The 17,630-nt window shown below is 46.4% G+C and overlaps 1 protein-coding gene and 1 long non-coding RNA gene across 2 annotated transcripts in view; one reads left to right on the forward strand and one right to left on the reverse strand.

The window, feature by feature from the left end:
- The window catches only part of TMEM135 (transmembrane protein 135), a 399,393-nt gene that overhangs the window by 330,428 nt on the left and 51,335 nt on the right, over positions 1-17,630 (forward strand). The window lies entirely within an intron of this gene.
- Positions 1-17,630, reverse strand: part of LOC137543733 (uncharacterized) — a 70,275-nt gene that overhangs the window by 24,935 nt on the left and 27,710 nt on the right. Inside the window, exon 2 of the long non-coding RNA XR_011025574.1 lies at positions 5,979-6,045. This is a non-coding gene — a long non-coding RNA (uncharacterized lncRNA). The remainder of the gene's footprint in view (positions 1-5,978; positions 6,046-17,630) is intronic.

A 17,630-nucleotide genomic window follows, 5' to 3' on the forward strand; every position in this document is an offset into this window, starting at 1 on the left:
TCTCGATCATTGCACCGCTGACACGTTGCTTGCATGCTCCGCTCCACAAGTCAGGGGATACAGGTAGTGTTGAGCAGCGCACTCTGCACACCATGTTGCAGGGGATGGGGGTCATGGACACAGCAGGGAGCCAGCTGGCAAGAGCAGGATCACTAGTGCACGATCCTTATGCTCCTCTGCCAGTAATAAAACCTGCTCCACTGACTCGCATATAAACCAAGGGGGTAACTTTTCAGCACATTTTTTGTGCTTAAAGGAAACCTAAACCGAAAAAAAAATGAGTTTCACTTACCTGTGGTTTCTACCAGCCCCATGCAGCCATCCTGTGCCCTCCTAGTCACTCATGGCTCTTTTGGTCCCCCGCTGCCAGCTAGTTTCGTTTTTGCCGACTGAGAGTTGGCCGGCCACCATGCATACTTTTTTACGCATTCCCACTGGTGCAGGAAGCTATCGCGGACATTAACCCGTACATTTTTACGCGTTACAGGTGCAATGCGTAAAATTTGTTAATGTCCGCAATAGCTTCCTGCACCAGGTGGAATGCGTAAAAAGGTACGCATGGCGGCCGGCCGACTCCCAGTCAGCAAAAACGAAACTAGCTGGCAGTGGGGGACCTGAAGAGCCTTGAGTGACTGCGAGGGCACAGGATGACTACAGGGGGCTGGTAGAAGCCCCAGGTAAGTGAAACTCATTTTATTTTTTGGTTTAGGTTTTCTTTAAAAATTAGGCTTATGCACGAGTATATAAGGTCAGTGTTCTCCCCAGAATTTTTTTCCAGCCAGGTGGCATGAAAAAGTAGCCGGATGGCATAAAAAAGTAGCCAGGTGGGGGGAGATGGGAGAATGAAGGGTTGGTGCTTCTGTGAGCAACTATGCTTACAGCATAGGAGGAAGTGAGCCGACAACAGCCGGGTGCTCACCATAACTAGCTGGGTGGAGCACCCAGCTAAAAGTGCCTGGGGAGAACGCTGAAGGTAGTCACATTGTGACCAGGCAGAAGATGTTGAGTACCTGCAATGGAACAGGTAAATTAAGGTCATTGCGAAAATTGCCATGAAAATGCCAAGCGTTTTTTTTTTTTTTTTCAGAAAAATCCCATGTGATTTTCCTGGTCTGAAAACACAAAGCAACAGTGGAAACATAGCCTTCTATAACCCCTGATCAAGCATGCAAAGCAGGTGTTTCTGACTGGATTGGCTGCATACTTGTTTCAGGTGTGACTCAGACACTACTACAGCCAAATAGATCAGCAGGCAGCTAGGTAACTGGTATTGCTTAAAAGGAAATACATATGGCCAGGGCCGGGCTGAGGCAGAGGCAAGAGAGGCTCCAGCCTCAGGGCGCAGTGTAGGAGGGGCCAGGGCCGGGCAGAGGTGAGAGAGGCTCCAGCCTCAGGGCGCAGTGTAGGAGGGGCCAGGGCCGGGCAGAGGTGAGAGAGGCTCCAGCCTCAGGGCGCAGTGTAGGAGGGGCCAGGGCCGGGCAGAGGTGAGAGAGGCTCCAGCCTCAGGGCGCAGTGTAGGAGGGGCCGGGCTGAGGCAGAAGCGAGAGAGGCTCCAGCCTCAGGGCGCAGTGTAGGAGGGGCCAGGGCCGAGGCAGAGATGAGAGAGGCTCCAGCCTCAGGGCGCAGTGTAGGAGGGGGTGCACAACTCACTCAGCTATCATTCCTCTATTGTGTATGAAGCAGAAAGAAATAAGAAAAGGGGATACATGGCAGTGACTGCAAGCCAGATAACTACAGAGTAAGGTGTTGGGGGCCCTGGGGTGCCTCTTAGTCTAATAGCAATCAGTGTGTGCATATGGCAGCCTCCATATCCCACTCACTTCAGTTGTCCTTTACGTAAACATATACATATAATCCTATGTAGGGAGCCTTCTAGAAATCCATTACTTTCACCTAAGGAGTCCCAGAGCACAAGTAATCTCTTCCTTTGTAACAGGGTAATCTGTTCTGTTCGGGATCCCTGTGCTAACATTATATATGTAATAGTTCACACCTGCCCCTTCCTGTTTAATCGTTAAGTTTGTGGTCCGATGTCCCATGAGCTCATTGTACATTAAAGGCTTATGGAGGAGCGCAGAGCAGGTGCAGCCTCATACACTAATGAAGTGCGTATTGCCTGCAGCCAAGTCACGCTCAGGGCCCCAACTATAGCAACTTTATATTGACAGAATAAGCAAACATGATTTATGCATCACAAAATGTAATAATACCTCAACCCTTTCCGGATGCTGTTCAGTAAGGCTGGGTCCACGCTTGTCAGGTTGCAGATCGGAATGCGTTTTATACCGATCCGTTTTTCAAAATGTTGCGCTTTTGCAGCATACATTTTCAGTCTGTTTAACCACTTTAGGACCACAGGCCTCACCCCCCTCCCCTCCCCCCCCCCCCTAAAGACCAGGCCATTTGCACAAAAATGGCCACAGCAGCTTTAAGGCCTCGCTGCAGGGCTGCACAGCTCAGCACACAAGGGATCCCCCCCCCCTTTTCTCCCCACCAGCAGAGCTTTCTGTTGGTGGGGTCAGATCACACCCCAGATGTTTGTTTATTTTGATATAAATATTTGTCTTTATTTTTTATAACATTTTACTCTTTTTTAATTATTTTCATTCCCCTCCCTCCCTCCGAATGCCTATCACTGCCAATCGCTCCTGTGTCCCCCAGGGGGACAGCTGTGTCACACGGCTGTCCCCAGTACAGCACTGCTGTCAATCGCAGCGCTGTACTAATTAAAGTGAATGGGAACTGCATTTAAAAAAATGAGACAGATACTTACCCAAGTAGAGGGAAGGCTCTGGGTCCTATAGAGCCTTCCCGCTCCTCTCCTGGTCCCCTCGTTCCAGTGCTGGCTCGCCTGGTAGCAGTATTTGACTAAATTAGTCAAATAGTGCTTCATCTGGCCGAAGAAGGCTTCAGAAGTCTTCAGGGAGCCCGAGTGCTTCTGAAGAAGGGCGGCCCTGTACTGCACCTGTGCAAGCACGCTCTCTTGCACGCTCACGCCTGTGCAGTATGGCGCCGCACGTCTTCGGGAGGACACGGCTTCCGAAGACTTCCAAATACCCTTACGGCGGGGGATTGAAACGGGGGAGCAAGCACAGGACAGAGAGCACCGAGAGAGGAGACAGAAGGCTCTATATGACCCAGAGCCTTCCCTCTCCTTAGGTAAGTATTTGCTTCATTTTTTTTAAATGCGGTTCCCATTCACTTTAAATAGATGGCCGTCTAACAGTCTCTGAGCTGCAATCACCGCTGGGAGACTGAAGGCGTAGCTGAGCTCCGCCTTCCAAGCGGAGATGCACACGCATTTGCGCGTGCGATATCCTGCAAAACCCAGCCCCAGGACTTGACGCCAATTGGCGTTAGGCGGTCCTGGGGCTGCCACTGCGGTCACGCCCATTGGCGTGACACGGTCGTTATGTAGTTAAACATATATCAAAAACGTGTCCTTCCCTCCTGTGTGTTTCTATTGGATAAAGAGGTCCGCAAAGATGACACCAAGGGGAGGGGCAGGCAGTAGGCAATCCGCTTTGGCATACGTTTTGTGTGCAAAGTTCTGTGTATGAAGGGAGATCCGTTTTTGTGTTGCCCTTTATTGCCTCCGTGGGGATCTGGGCTCCAGGAAAAAGTACAAAGTCCGGACTCTCCGTTCTTCAGTTTTCATGCACGAATCCCACGGATCCCTTTTTTGACCAGAGTGAAGACGGCCGCAATTTTTAACATTGGGATCCGTGGCTCCGTTTTTGTCCGCGTCAAAAAAAATGTACAACCTGGATACAGTTCCTGAACAAATGTGAACTGGCCCTAACTGAACATTCTTGCAAACGTCTGTCCTGTAAGGATGTTAGAAGTCTTCATGTCGAGGATGGTCATGTGATATCACCAAACAGCTAAACGGCCATGGAGCTGAAAACTTGAAACCCATAGAGCCAGCCCACTTCAGATTCAATCCGCTCCATCCTGTAAGCAATCCGGGTCTGCCACCTGCATTTGATGGTGAGTGTGTGTGTGTGTGTGTGTGGGGGGGGGGGGGGGGGGGGGGGCGTAACTACAAAGCATAGGACCCCCCCAGCAAAACTTTGATGCCCCCCCCAATGTGCACACCTTTTCACTTGCCTACCCCTGGCGGCCCCCATAGCCAGGCAACCCATCTTGCAATGGTCATATGGTGAATGTGGCCATCCTGATCTTCACACCCTAACAAGTGTAGCCACAAACCTCCTGATCTAAAAGATAGACCCTTTATCGGAGGAAGGGAAGCTTAGTGGTTGGGGCCCCTGCCAGCTCTGGGCCCCCTGCAGTTGAAGGGTTGCAGGGTCTGCTCCTCTGCAGTTACGCTCCTGTCGGGGAGGGAATTTGTTTCCACTTTGTCTGATACCTCTGGAGTTTGATGGATGCCGCTGTCATATCTTCCCCATGTCAAGATTCATTATCTTTTATCAGAGGAAGCGTGGCTGAAATTACGCGATTCTCAGGTTTTGTCCTGCAGATCGAAGCCTGTTCGCAATCCGATCCGTAATGTCATCCGCGCCGCTGCAGACAGTGATAGATAATCGCCGCTGTGATGGACGGAATTCTCTGCGCAGTAAATCAGGAGTAGTTATCCTTCTGTTACATATGAAATTACATTTCACATAGTTCAGATTTTTCTCACAAATTGCTGTCGCCCGTTTGGCCTTAGATGCCCCCTGCTTGTTCACACTGACATCTGGAGTTTTATCTACACGAGCGGCTACATGGAAGCAGCGCAGGAGGAGAGCTGCAGCAGACAGGTCCTTTCATGGCCTGCTCCTAATCGCTGCCTGCTGCACTGAAAGGTGAGTGATCAGAACCTAGGGAGACGAGACATAGTTACCAAGCTTATTGAAGAGTGGAGAACAACAGTTAAAGAGGAACTCCAGTGAAAATAATGTAATAAAAAAAAGTGCTTCATTTTTACAATAATTATGTATAAATGATTTAGTCAGTGTTTGTCCATTGTAAAAATCTTTTAAATCCCTGATTTACATTCTGACATTTATCACATGGGGACATTTTTACTGTTGGCAGGTGATGTAGCTGCTGCATGTTTTTTTGGCAGTTGGAAACAGCTGTAAACAGCTATTTACCACAATGCAGCATGGTTCACAGACCGGAAACTGCCAGGAGTACGTACTTTTCTTGTTTCTTGTGGGAGGGGTTTCACCACAATATCAGCCATACAGCGCCCCCTGATGGTCTGTTTGTGAAAAGGAATAGATTTCTCATGTAAAAGGGGGTATCAGCTACTGATTGGAATAAAGTTCAATTCTTGGTCGGAGTTTCTCTTTAAAGGGGTTCTTTGGTTCGTTTTTAAAAACAAAAACTGACACTTACCTCACTTACCTGGGGCTTTTACCAGCCCCCTGCAGCTGTCCTGTTCTGCGCTGTCCTCTAGGATCCTCTGTTCCCCCCCCCCCCCCCCCATGTCCTCCATCCCTCGCTCTCCTCCCTGTTCAGAATTGCTGCCTCCGAGGGTTCGCGGAAGGATGGGGGGGGGGGGGGGGGGAGAACGTGGAGTGAGGACCACCTTCCCTCTCCATGGGTGCGTGAATCTGGACAGGTGTGATTCATCAAGTAGAACACATTTCTCCATTTATCTGTCCGTCCAAACCAATGGCATGGATACAGCCCTCGAGGGCTAGAATTCCACACCTGCGCAGTAGAGTCTCTGTTATCCGGCACCGAAGGGGATCGTCTGATAAGTGTGTTTTCTGGTTGCTTGAGACTCAATGCTAAAACTAAGCCTACCTAATACAGCACTATACCCCACTCAATATACCACAAACTCTGTACTATATGTTAAAATACAGTAAATGAAAGTATAATAACTTTAAGGGAGCCATGGGAACCTGTCATTAGTAGCTTCAAACAACATTTTTCGTTTGAACACTGCTGTGCAGTGTAAATCTCTATAGTGCATAGTACAGCCAACCAAGCGGGCGGCAGGGAGCAGTTATATTTACTTGTTCCGGACGGCTTCTTCACTTCCTCCACCGGCAGCTTGGCAGGTCTTCTGGGTCCTGATCACATCTGGTCACATGATTTAAAAGCGGATCTGAGATGAAAAACTAATTATAACAAGTAACTTGTCTATATATCGTATATAAAGTTTAGATATTTTACACAGCAAATCTAGCTGCAAACAGCTTCAATAGAATATGGTTATTTCTTCTTGCGATACAATGACAGCAGCCATGTTGTTTGTAAACATTACACACCAGCAAGGTGATCTGCATCTTCAGCCCTCAGCCTGTGAAAAAAACCTAATCTCCCCTCCTCCTTCCTCCTCCCCTCTGCTTCTGATATCTCTGGCTAGTAATACATCCCCCTCCTCCTGCCCAGACTAAGATCCCATGAGCCCTTGCTACTGTCTGAAATTGCCAAGGCTCTCTGAAAAACTGTGGGCAAGGCTTGTTTAGTTTATAGTGAATTAGAGTATTAAAACAAAAACAAAAAAGTATTTGGTTTGAGGAATGCCCTATAAACAATAGGAAAGGAACACAATTATGCAATGAGTAAAAGTTCATCTCGGTTCCACTTTAACGTGATCGGGATCCAAGAGACCCTGTCAGCAATACAGCGCCACCCGGAGGGGTGATGGAAGAGACTCTTCCATCACCGCTCTTCCACCACCGGGTGGCGCTGTAATGCTGATACCATCTCTTGGATCCCGATGTGATCAGGACCCAGAAGACCTGTCGGGATTAGATCACCACCACAGTGGAAGAGAGAAGTAGCTGATCCGGACAGGTAACTATATCAGCTCACTGCCGCCCGCTCTGCATACCCTGCTAGCCTACTAGGCTGGGGAAGGCACGCTTCCCCTGTGGCAGGAAAAATTCAGCCCTGCAGCTAAATAAAGTTTTGAAGCTAAATATAGTTTTGGCTTCAGCAGCAGAGGCCACAAACAGCCTTAAAGGTTTGCCTGCATTGAGCATGCCTAGCTGCCATTACACCCCTCTGTATGACAAATGCCACCATCATGTCTTCCTGTACAGAAGGAGCCACCACTGTCTCCCTGAATAACACGTGCCACCAGTATGCCCCACATGTGACAGGCTTCTGTCACTCTCCAGCAATAAGATCAGTATTGTGACATGTCGAGGAACAAGGCGAGGTTCCTTAATATCTAACGTCTCCAGCACACTTCTCTCCTTCCCGAATGAAGACAAGCTCTCCGCTCAGCACCTGTGTGCAAAGTGCAAACAAATAGTCCGTGACAAGCATTTGTTTTCCATCCATGACTCTGCCCGGTGTAATTGCAGCGACAGCCAGAAAAGCCACAATCATCATCTGTCCCTAATTTTATGCTTAAGAAACAAACAGGCACATGCAGGAGCCATTAAGGGATTTCAGAAAAATGCTGCAATCCTCAGTGACGAATCATCACAACAGATCCTTAGCAAGGTGTGTGTGACAGCGGGGGCCTCCCGCATGTCCTGCTCTGTGCCCCTGACAGATGGATATGCAGGTTCTGTCTTATAGTAGCCAGGGCTGCCTTATTTTGTGCTGATGAGACTTGACAAGCCTGAAACATCTGTTGGGAAATTGGATTCATAGTCTCATGTTCAGGCTGTATCTGTGTTATCCAGCAGTGCAGGCTAGGGATGTACTAAGGGAGGACTGACTTCCTACCTCAGGGTCAGCAGTGCCTAAACCTAACCACCCACCACCACCACTTTCTAATGGTGCCCATACATCTGACGATGTATGAGCAGATCGACCAAGAGACAGATCTCTTCAGCTTTAGGATCCCATCAGCTTTAGGATCAATTTCAAAATCCTGTGCTTGGCCTACAAATCAGTGCACAAGACCTGCCCGACCTACATCTCTGATCTGGTCCACAGGCACATACCAGCCCGCCCCCTCCGATCCTCCAATGACCTGCGCCTAGTCGCACCACGCATATCTCAGTCACACGCACGATTGCAGGACTTCACCAAGGCTGCCCCTACTCTCTGGAACTCTCTCCCACCAGCCGTCAGACTCGCCCCCACCTTTAATACCTTCAAACAAGCTCTCAAGACTCACCTCTTCACGCTCGCATACCCCCCTACACCAGCATCATAATATGTTCTGTTAGACCCCCTCTCAAAAGACGCACCTATTGTCTCCACCCCACCCCTTAGATTGTAAGCCTCTGGCAGGGCCCTCCTCCCTAATGTATCCAGCTTGATTATGCAATCTTACTCACAACCACCCTTCTTGTAGACTCGAACAGTCTCTATCTTGACCTATGACACTGTATTGTTATCAAATCATTTGCATGATCTTGTTTTGTTGTGAGTTTCCGTATGTTCTACCTGTATGTTAACCTATTTATCTATTGTGCAGCGCTGCGTAATATGTTGGCGCTTTATAAATACAATAAATAATAATAATAATAATAATAATAATCTCTCACTGATCGAATCTGATTGCAGATAAATCTGTTGCCTTTCCATACACTGCAGGCCGATTCCTGATCACTGATTCAGCATGAAAGCTCTAGGGAATCAGCCTTGTGACGCTTTACCTGTCCGTACTACTTTACGCCCTACTTTACCTGTCCGTGTCCGCTGCTGGCTCCGGGCTTCCTTCTCATACGCACACCTCATGTGGTTGCGAACATTACCTGGCCGCTAGTGTGACATCACATACATGCCCACGTTTTAACCGGCAACCATGTAGGGCGCATTTATGTGAATGGAGGGCGCAACCCCCGAGCCAGCGGCAGACATAGTGTAGAAAAGTATGCATGCACGGGACACTGGAGGACACATTTTACACTGGAGGGACAGCCAGGGGTTCTGTCGCCTTCTTCTCGATATCGCACGCCATTACCCCCATGCACTCGATCCAGTATGTTGGCCCTACATCTTGCAACATGTCCGATGGATTGAAGCAGATGGCTTTGGTGCACGGCACACAGTGATGAACGCCCTAGCTGGTGCTATAGTACGTGCCTCGTGCAAGAGTCATTTGCAGGACCCGGAATTACTTTTTGCTACCATTTGGAGGGTGAATAGTATTTAACACCGCCAGGAATTTGAGCAGCAGCAGTGCAACCAGCGGCATACCAATACACACACCGATCGGTTAGTGACCAATGTCGTGACCACATTGTCGATTGTGCATGCTGTTGGTGGTACCAATTTTCATCCGATTATAATGATCGGATGGCCAATCGGCCACCAAGTCGCCTGCTGTATGGCCACCTTACCACCCTCCTCCCTTTCAAGTACCTAAAACTAACAACCACCTCCTAATTCCTAATACTAATCCCCGGCACCCAAGCACCTGCTAGTCTGTGATCGGCTACAACCATTATTTCCTAGGCACTAGCCGATTGGCTGCTAGGCTACTGCATTGGGTACTCAACTCAGCGTTGGGCGCCTGGTTACCAAACCCTAGACCATTTTCAGAAAAAGAAGATGGTGGACCAACGCATGTGCAGTACAGAGGCACGCCTTCCATTGGGCCCATTCGCATGTCTTCATTTTCACCAGGTAATGCTACTGACATTACCATTGCGGCAAGGCTCCAAACAAACCTGAACTGCCAGTCATCCAACAGAATGGCACACATCCGATCCTGAAAGGCAGTGCTGCCAGATCCAGCATGGCATCACCCTAATATGGATCAAAGTGTCGGACACACCCCCTCCCCCCCAGCAACACACGTTGCTGCATATTAATGGAATTACAGTGGCATGCATGCAAGGGCTGGAACCAAACTAATGCGCTGCAGCTAATGCACACACCACTGATTCCGGGTCACCTCTATTGCGAGGAGGTACAGTCCCTTAATATCACCAACACCAATCCTTTTCCCCGATATACCCCATGTACCCCCCTCCCCTTCCACAGCACACCCAAAAAAAAGTGTTGGGGGGTGGGGGGAAACGGATCCTGGCTAATCCACCCATTTTCTTCAGGGTGTCTGCACACAAAATTGCCTGCTCACTTGATGACAGGTTCAGCACTTCCCTCACATTCCTATTATATAATACTAGCTGATGACCCGGTGTTGCCCGGGTATTTATTTGGCTGGTGTTGGCTTCACCCACTTTTCCTAACCCTACCACACAAACACTCAATGACCAAGTTTGTGAGCTTTGAGGTCTTTGACATCAATCATTTGTATATTTCCATAGAAATCAAACAAATCAGATAGGCTGTTTGTGGCTCCGCCCCCTCCATCATTTGAACCCCAGTCAACCAATGACTGACTGTAGCAGGTTTCAGACATCTGCTATTAGGAGGGTAAAAATGGCAGCAATTTAAATATTCCTCTTGAAAATTAACAAATAAATCAAGATTAGCTATTATAGGCTCCACCCACTTCCCTGAATATTAATCATTCACCCAGTGACCATATGGGCAAAGCAGTACTTTACATAGTACATAGTCATCATGTCACTGGCTGTCCTCAGAGAAGCTCACAATCTAATCCCTACCATAGTCATAGTCTAATGTCCTACCATATTATTATTATGCCTTAACCCAGAGGTAGGGAACCTATGGCTCGGGAGCCAGATGTGGCTCTTTTGATGGCTACATCTGGCTCACAGACAAATCAATAGGGGTTGATTCACTAAGCTACACTGCTCAAGCAGCGCAGCTTAGTGTGAAAGTGCAAGTAAAATTTGCACTACTAACTTACTCGTGCTACCCCAAAACGAACAGCTACTCCAATTGTCCCACTCTGGCCCCTGTCAGGTCCAGTGACAAGCAGCCTACTGGGCCAAAGTGCGGAGATCTCGTCCTACAAAGTGAATCAACCCCCAAGTCAGCTAGCTAATTGTACAAGCTGTTAGTTGGTATTTCTCCTGTCTGGCTCTCGGGGAAATTACATGTAAGTGGGAGGAGCTACAGGAGGCCGGCCTCACCTATCGCTTTAGCTCCACGCTGCTTGGAAAGTGATCCACGCGGCCATACTTCATTGGCGCTGGTAGATCCACAAACACAGCCGCTGCTGAGAGGATTGCTGCTGCTGGGAGAACGCCGTAGTGCGTGAGTAAATGTGACTACAGTCATCGCCTCCCACTGGGGGAATACAAGACACAGGGAACTGGCGCCCCACAAGTGACGTATACAACTGCTATGACTGCTGACGGCAGCTCCTGCTTACACAAGACTTGCTAATGCTATGCTTTGTGCACCGCTGACTGTAGTTGCCAAGTGACAACTGAGCTTTGAGACTTTGCAAAGTGAAGATAGTTAAACAGCTGATGGTGCTTTTGCAGGAAACGTTGATCTACTATTGATATTGAACTGGCTTGTAACTAGTACTCTTTTCCATGAGATTGTGCAGTTGGAACTCTGATGTAATAGCCGAGTATCAGCTGGTTTGAAGTGAATCCAATTGTGTGCTGCTTGCAATGAACTGGAACTGATATCAAAGATCTCATAGAGAGCCATCAATGCAATAGCTATTGCAAAAGTCAGGACCTGCCTATAGTATAATTTATATCTGCATGCAGATTTTTCCAACACAGCGGTTGGTGTGAATGATTGTATGTATGTAGCGTGTGGGGCAGCGAGGAAGTGCTGTGTTACTCCTGAGGTTTTTTGTAACGGTTTTAATTTGTGATTTTGCTACAATTCTATGGTTGTCTGTCCACAATAAAGATTTTTTTGATTATTGGCAAGCGAGGCCTGCACTAACTTTGTTTTAGTGGTGCTTTGCAGATATGTATGCCTGAGTTAAAGGCCCACAAACAGTCGGTCTGTCTGCAGATGAGGTGAAATGGCCACTCTATGCAATAGATATTCCGACTGCATTGCCAGTTGAAGACCAATGTAATTTTTTGGAATATGTAACTGACTGTCCTCAGGGGTAGGGGTAGTAGGATTACAATCTAATCCTACTATAGTCATAGTCGAATGTCCTACCATATTATTATTATGTATTTATCTAGCACTGACATCTTCTGCAGCACATTACAGAGTACATAGTCATGTCACTGATTGTCCTCAGATTAGCTCACAATCTAATATCTACATGGCTGAATGTCAGTCCTAGGCAATGAAAAGCTTTTCCTATGAAGGAGTTAATCTTCACTTCAGAGAGGGTGGGGGTGGGGGGGGAAGAAATGAGTTTAGCCTCTGAAATCCATCTGCCATTCTGCTGATATTACCCAGCCATTGAAAAATATATTGTGGAAACAGCAGGAAATTCTGCAGAAAATTTCCATTGGCATCGAGCGTAGCCGTTTCCACAGAGGATTAAAATATCTGCTATTATGAAACGCAGGAACATAAAAGAAATATTTTAAGACACTTTTAGTCCAAGATATGTGAAGGTTTCCAAAGCAATCGAAGTCATGATTTCATTTCACTTTTAATCTGCAGCCTGTTTTTGATCCCGGGTAAGAGAAAGCAGACCGCACTCCGCGGACGGGACTGGCATGTAATAACGCCGTGGCGGTGGGCAGAGCCGGGGGAGACGCGCTCCCAGCATGCAACATAAACATTGGCACATTCTCATCTTTAGTGGAAAATTGGTTACAGTGCATTGCACTTAATACCGCTGCTATTACTTACAAGAACTTTCCCCGGCTATAAAGACCCCTTAGCTTTTCCATTGTACAAGAGGGGATTAGAATCTGCACCAAATAATGCACAGTCCATGAGTAAACGCCGTTTGTGAGTCACTCATTGGGTTGTTTTCTGCTCTAAGGCCTGGGCCCCACTGGAGCCCTTTCAGCTGCACTTTGGAATTGCCAACGATCCCAAAGAGCACTACGCCAATGCAAGTCAGTGGAGAGGAACCCATGTATTTTTCAAGTGATTGCTTTCCAATAGTGATTTTGCAGTGACTTTGTGGAGAGTTTTGCAGTTTAATTGAAGTTTAACCACTTATGTGGTTAGCGACGGTATATCTACGACCCGCAGGACAGTTTCTGCCCAGGGACGTAGATATTCGTCAATGGCTGCAGTTGGCAGACGCTCGCTCCCGCACGGGTACTCGCCAATAGAGATGTGGCGAACGGTTCCCCTCCATCTCCTTGATGCCAGCGATCATTCACACGGGGACTTAGATTAATAACTTTCCCATTTATTGGCGAGTAGTGTTGGGCCGAACCGTTCGCCGGCGAACATCTCTAAATCCATGGGCCTCTTACTATTTCCGGGTCGCAATGACCCGGAGTAGTACGCCTGCGCTGCCCGGCGGAGCGCGTCCTAGATCGCGCTCCCGTTGCCGGGCATCTCTGCGCATGTGCGTGACGTCATGAGTGACATCACGCTCATGCGCAGAGAGTGCCCAGCAACAGGAGCGCGATCTAGGACGCGCTCCGCCGGGCAGCGCAGGCATACTACTCCGGGTCATTGCGACCCGGAAGCAGTAAGAGGCCCAGAGAGGTTCGCCAGGCGAACTGTTCGGCCCAACACTACTCGCCAATAAATGGGAAAGTTATTAATCTAAGTCCCCGTGTGAATGATCGCTGGCATCAAGGAGATGCCTGCGTCATTGTATCTTCCGTAGTAACACATGAACGCATAACTTCCTGTTTAGGGTACTTATAGTGCGCCAATAGGAAAAAATGCGTGAGGACATCTTGTGGCCAAATAGTAAAATTACACCTACATTCATTTTTTTTTTTTTAAATAAAAAGACCCACTATTAGATTTAAAATTAACCCCTTACCTCCCACCTTCTCCCATAGTTACTAAAAGAAATAATATGCATCTAACAAAAGAAAATGACAAAAAAAATACATAAATAGTTACCTTAGGGACTGAACTTTTTAAATACGTATGTCAAAAGGGTCTATTACTGTTATTTATGAAATTATGAGCTTGTAAGTAGCGATGAGCGCAAAATTGAAAAAAAATGCGCCTTTATTTCCAAATAAAATATTGGCGCCATACATTGTACTAGGGAATCTTTTTAAACTTTTTAACTACTTCAGCCTACAGCGTTGTTCACCTTATTCATCCGAGCAACTTTCACCTCCCATTCATTCGCCAATAACTTTATCACTACTTATCACACTGAAATGATCTATATCTTGTTGTTCCCACCACCATTTAGGCTTTCTTTGGGGGGTACATTTTGCTAAGAATTATTTTATTCTAAATGCATTTTAACAGGAAGATTAACCTATTTTGGTTCCTGGATGTAGAAACTACGTCCAGGAACCATGCGCGCTACTGCGGCCAATCGCGCGTGTGCATGCGCGCTCCCGGCCCGTGGTTCGTTAGCCAGGCAATCAGTGAATCGGGCTATGGTGCCCGATCACTGATTCCTCTCCCCCGCTGAAAAAGCCACAGCTTCTCTCGGAAGCTTCGCCTTTTCTGGCTGTTACCTCCCCCATGCGTCGCTCTAAGCGTGTGTTACGCTTAGAGTGACGTCATGTAAACAAACTCATGGCCGCCATCTTGTGGCCAAAAAGTAATACTACAACCAAAAGTAAAAAAAAATTAAAATCAACACACATTTACATTTTAAACCTGTTGTTTACATCCCACCCTCCCAAAACTCCCCAAATAAAATGTTTAATATAAAAGAAAAAAAAACATTACAATAAAAAAACAAAAAACATGTAAATATTTACCTAAGGTTCTAAACTTTTTAAATATCAATGTAAAGATGATATATCTATTTTTTTTATTTTAAACTTGTAAATAGTGATAGATGCAAAACGGAAAAAATGCACCTTTATTTCCGAATAAAATATTGTTGCCATACATTGTGATAGGGACATAATTTTAACGCTGTAATAACCGGGACATATGGGCAAATACAATACGTGACTTTTAATTATGGAGTCATGTATTATTTTAAAATTATAATGGCTGAAAACTGAGAAATAATGATTTTTTCCGTTTTTTTCTTATTTTTCCTGTTAAAATGCATTTACAGTAAAGTGGCTCTTAGCAAAATGTACCCCCCCAAAGAAAGCCTAATTGGTGGCGGAAAAAACAAGATATAGATCAGTTCATTGTGATAAGTAGTGATAAAGTTATAGGCTAATGAATGGGAGGTGAACATTTCTCAAGTGAAAACGACGGAACGCGAATGGGTTAAGAAAGAAATGAAAAAAAAAACGTAATTAAACTAATGTATTTTATTTGCCCATTTGTCCCGGGGGCTTAGATCGATTTGTTTGTCGGGGACTAAGATCGATGAATAGGAACAATGTTCCCATTCATTGCTCTCAGGGTTAAAGGAAGGCGGCAGGAACACACGCGATCGCGCACCTGGAGCCGCTGCAGCAGCACAGTCTATCTGGATGGATATATCCGTCCAGATAGACTTAAGTGGTTAATAACCGGGACAAATGGGAAAATAAAATGTGTGGGTTTTAATTATGGTAGCATGTAATATTTTAAAACTACACTAGCCGAAAACTGAGAAATAATGAATTTTTGCCATTTCTTCTTATTTTTTCCTTTAAAATGCATTTAGAATAAAATAATTTTTAGCAAACTGTACCACCCAAAGAAAGCCCAATTGGTGGCGAAAAAAACGATATAGATTGTTTCCTTGTGATAAGTAATAATAAAGTTATTGGCAAATAAATAGGAAGAGTGCTGAAAGGTGGAAATTGCTCTGGTACAGAAGGGGAAAAACCCCTCAGTAGTGAAGTGGTTAAACTACTTTTCAGGTCTTCCCATGGTCCGACTTGTGGCGGGTAGCCCTGCCTCCTAGCACAAGAGGTCATATGTACTTCTGTAATTGGAGATAGTGAGGTGCCTCTGATCTCTTGCGCTAGCGGCCAGGTTATGCGCCGGAATCCAGGGAAAATAGATCTTTGGACTCCTGGCAAGTATTTCAAACTTTATTTCCAAAGGATAAAACATGAATTTAGGGGCATGGCTGGAAATCATGGGGCCCCATAGCAAAATTTTGAATGTGTCGTCCCCCCCCCCCCCCCCCCCAAAGAAAAAAAAATGTAGGGTACCTTTGTGCCACAGGTAGCCCCACTGTATAGACAGATAGAGATACCTGCCACTATTAGGTTGCCACAGTATAAGTTGCTAGAAGTACCCCAAGTAAGGGTAGCCAGAGGGGTCCCCAATAAAGCTAGGCAGGTTACCCCCCCCCCCCCCCCCCCCCAACCATAGGGTGCCAGATTAGCTTCCCCAAATTATAGGTAGCCAGATTAGCCATACAGGTGAAGGTAGCAAGATGTATTATATTTCCAATGCCCTTACCCTGGCGGGGTGGAAAAAAGAAGCCAGAAGCGGCAATCCCGAGCCTGACTAGCGTAGCTGCCGGAAAGTGTATGCATAGTCTGAAGCTCAGTGAAAGTTTCAAGTCACCTCCCCCGGGATCCATATGCTGGAAGCCATTCTCCTTCCGGTCCTCAGAGGCTCTGTATCCCTCTGGTGAGGTCACTGTTTGTTGTAGAGTAATGCTAAGGCAATGCAAGGCAATGGGGCCTAGCACACTTACCACAACCCTAAAATCCAGAAATAATCATACCGCCAGGCAAGATAAAATGTAGAGCAAGTGAGTATGTTGCTGTCGCTCTCCTGATCATGTGACTTTCCTCAGATTACAGCAGTCAGCAGCCTGCTTTGCATTAAGATAGATTTAGGGTAATTATACTACCTGGACTGCCACATAATTGAAACACTTTTGAAGGAATGCACGTATTAAGTGATGGGTATTGTATTTTTTGTTCATTTATGAGTGTGGAATTCCCTTTTCAGCTCTGTAATGAGGCGATACCGTGCCAGCCGCTAATTTGTAAGTGAGTATAGCCCTGGCGCACTCGCGTGAAGCCTTATTTGCACAAGGCGCCTCTGTTTGGCGAGCGTGTCTCTCATCCCGCCTGCGCCCCGCACACTTCCTGTGTCATGTTACCTCACGACAGAGTGGCATTCCGCACACCTCGCCTGCATTCTGCCAGAACAAACACCACATCTGACCGCGGCTCACCGCTGTCTATCCAGTGAGGACAGGTTTGTTGTCTTTTATCGACGTATTTTTCCACAGCACAGCAGCTTCCATTGACAACAATTGTCATTTCTGATGAAAATTAACAAACCTGCATTTTGTGCTCATCAAACCTTGAAGTGTTTTAGTTTCTTCGTTGACACAGGCCTAATCCAGCTAGCGTGTGAATTTTACGCTGCCTGCCCTGACAAGAATCTACAGCATACCACAGCGGAGAATCATACACTCCAACACGGATATAACATGTTATGTAGACTAAGCATTTGCCTGGCCGTGTGTGTCAGGGAGGCCTGCAAGCCTCCTGCCTAGGGCTGCTCATGTTATGGGGCAACTCAGAGTTGTGGGAAATACCAGAATATATAATTACTGTATCACATTTCTTCTCTTCCCTGGGTGCAACATCGATATTGATTGACCCTATTCAGTTACACAACTTTTGGACTATGAAGGAGTTTACACCTATTTTATTTGCAACTATTAAATGTTGTCTGGTAAATTATTTTATATTTTGATGTACTTGAGGGTTTGATAAAGAGTCACCAACTCCAAACAGTATATCACACTATCGTTGACTGTATTTTATAGATTTTTTCCCCTTGTGATTCCTATGAATATGTATATGACAAATTTTTTTACTGAAATTAACTTTTTTTTATTGAAGAAACCTTTTCCTTCAATAAAGATTGGATATAGTATTTTCCGAAAGTTGGTTTTCTGAGTA

Source organism: Hyperolius riggenbachi, chromosome 2, assembly GCF_040937935.1.
Source record: "Hyperolius riggenbachi isolate aHypRig1 chromosome 2, aHypRig1.pri, whole genome shotgun sequence".
NCBI classification, from domain to species: Eukaryota; Metazoa; Chordata; class Amphibia; order Anura; family Hyperoliidae; genus Hyperolius; species Hyperolius riggenbachi.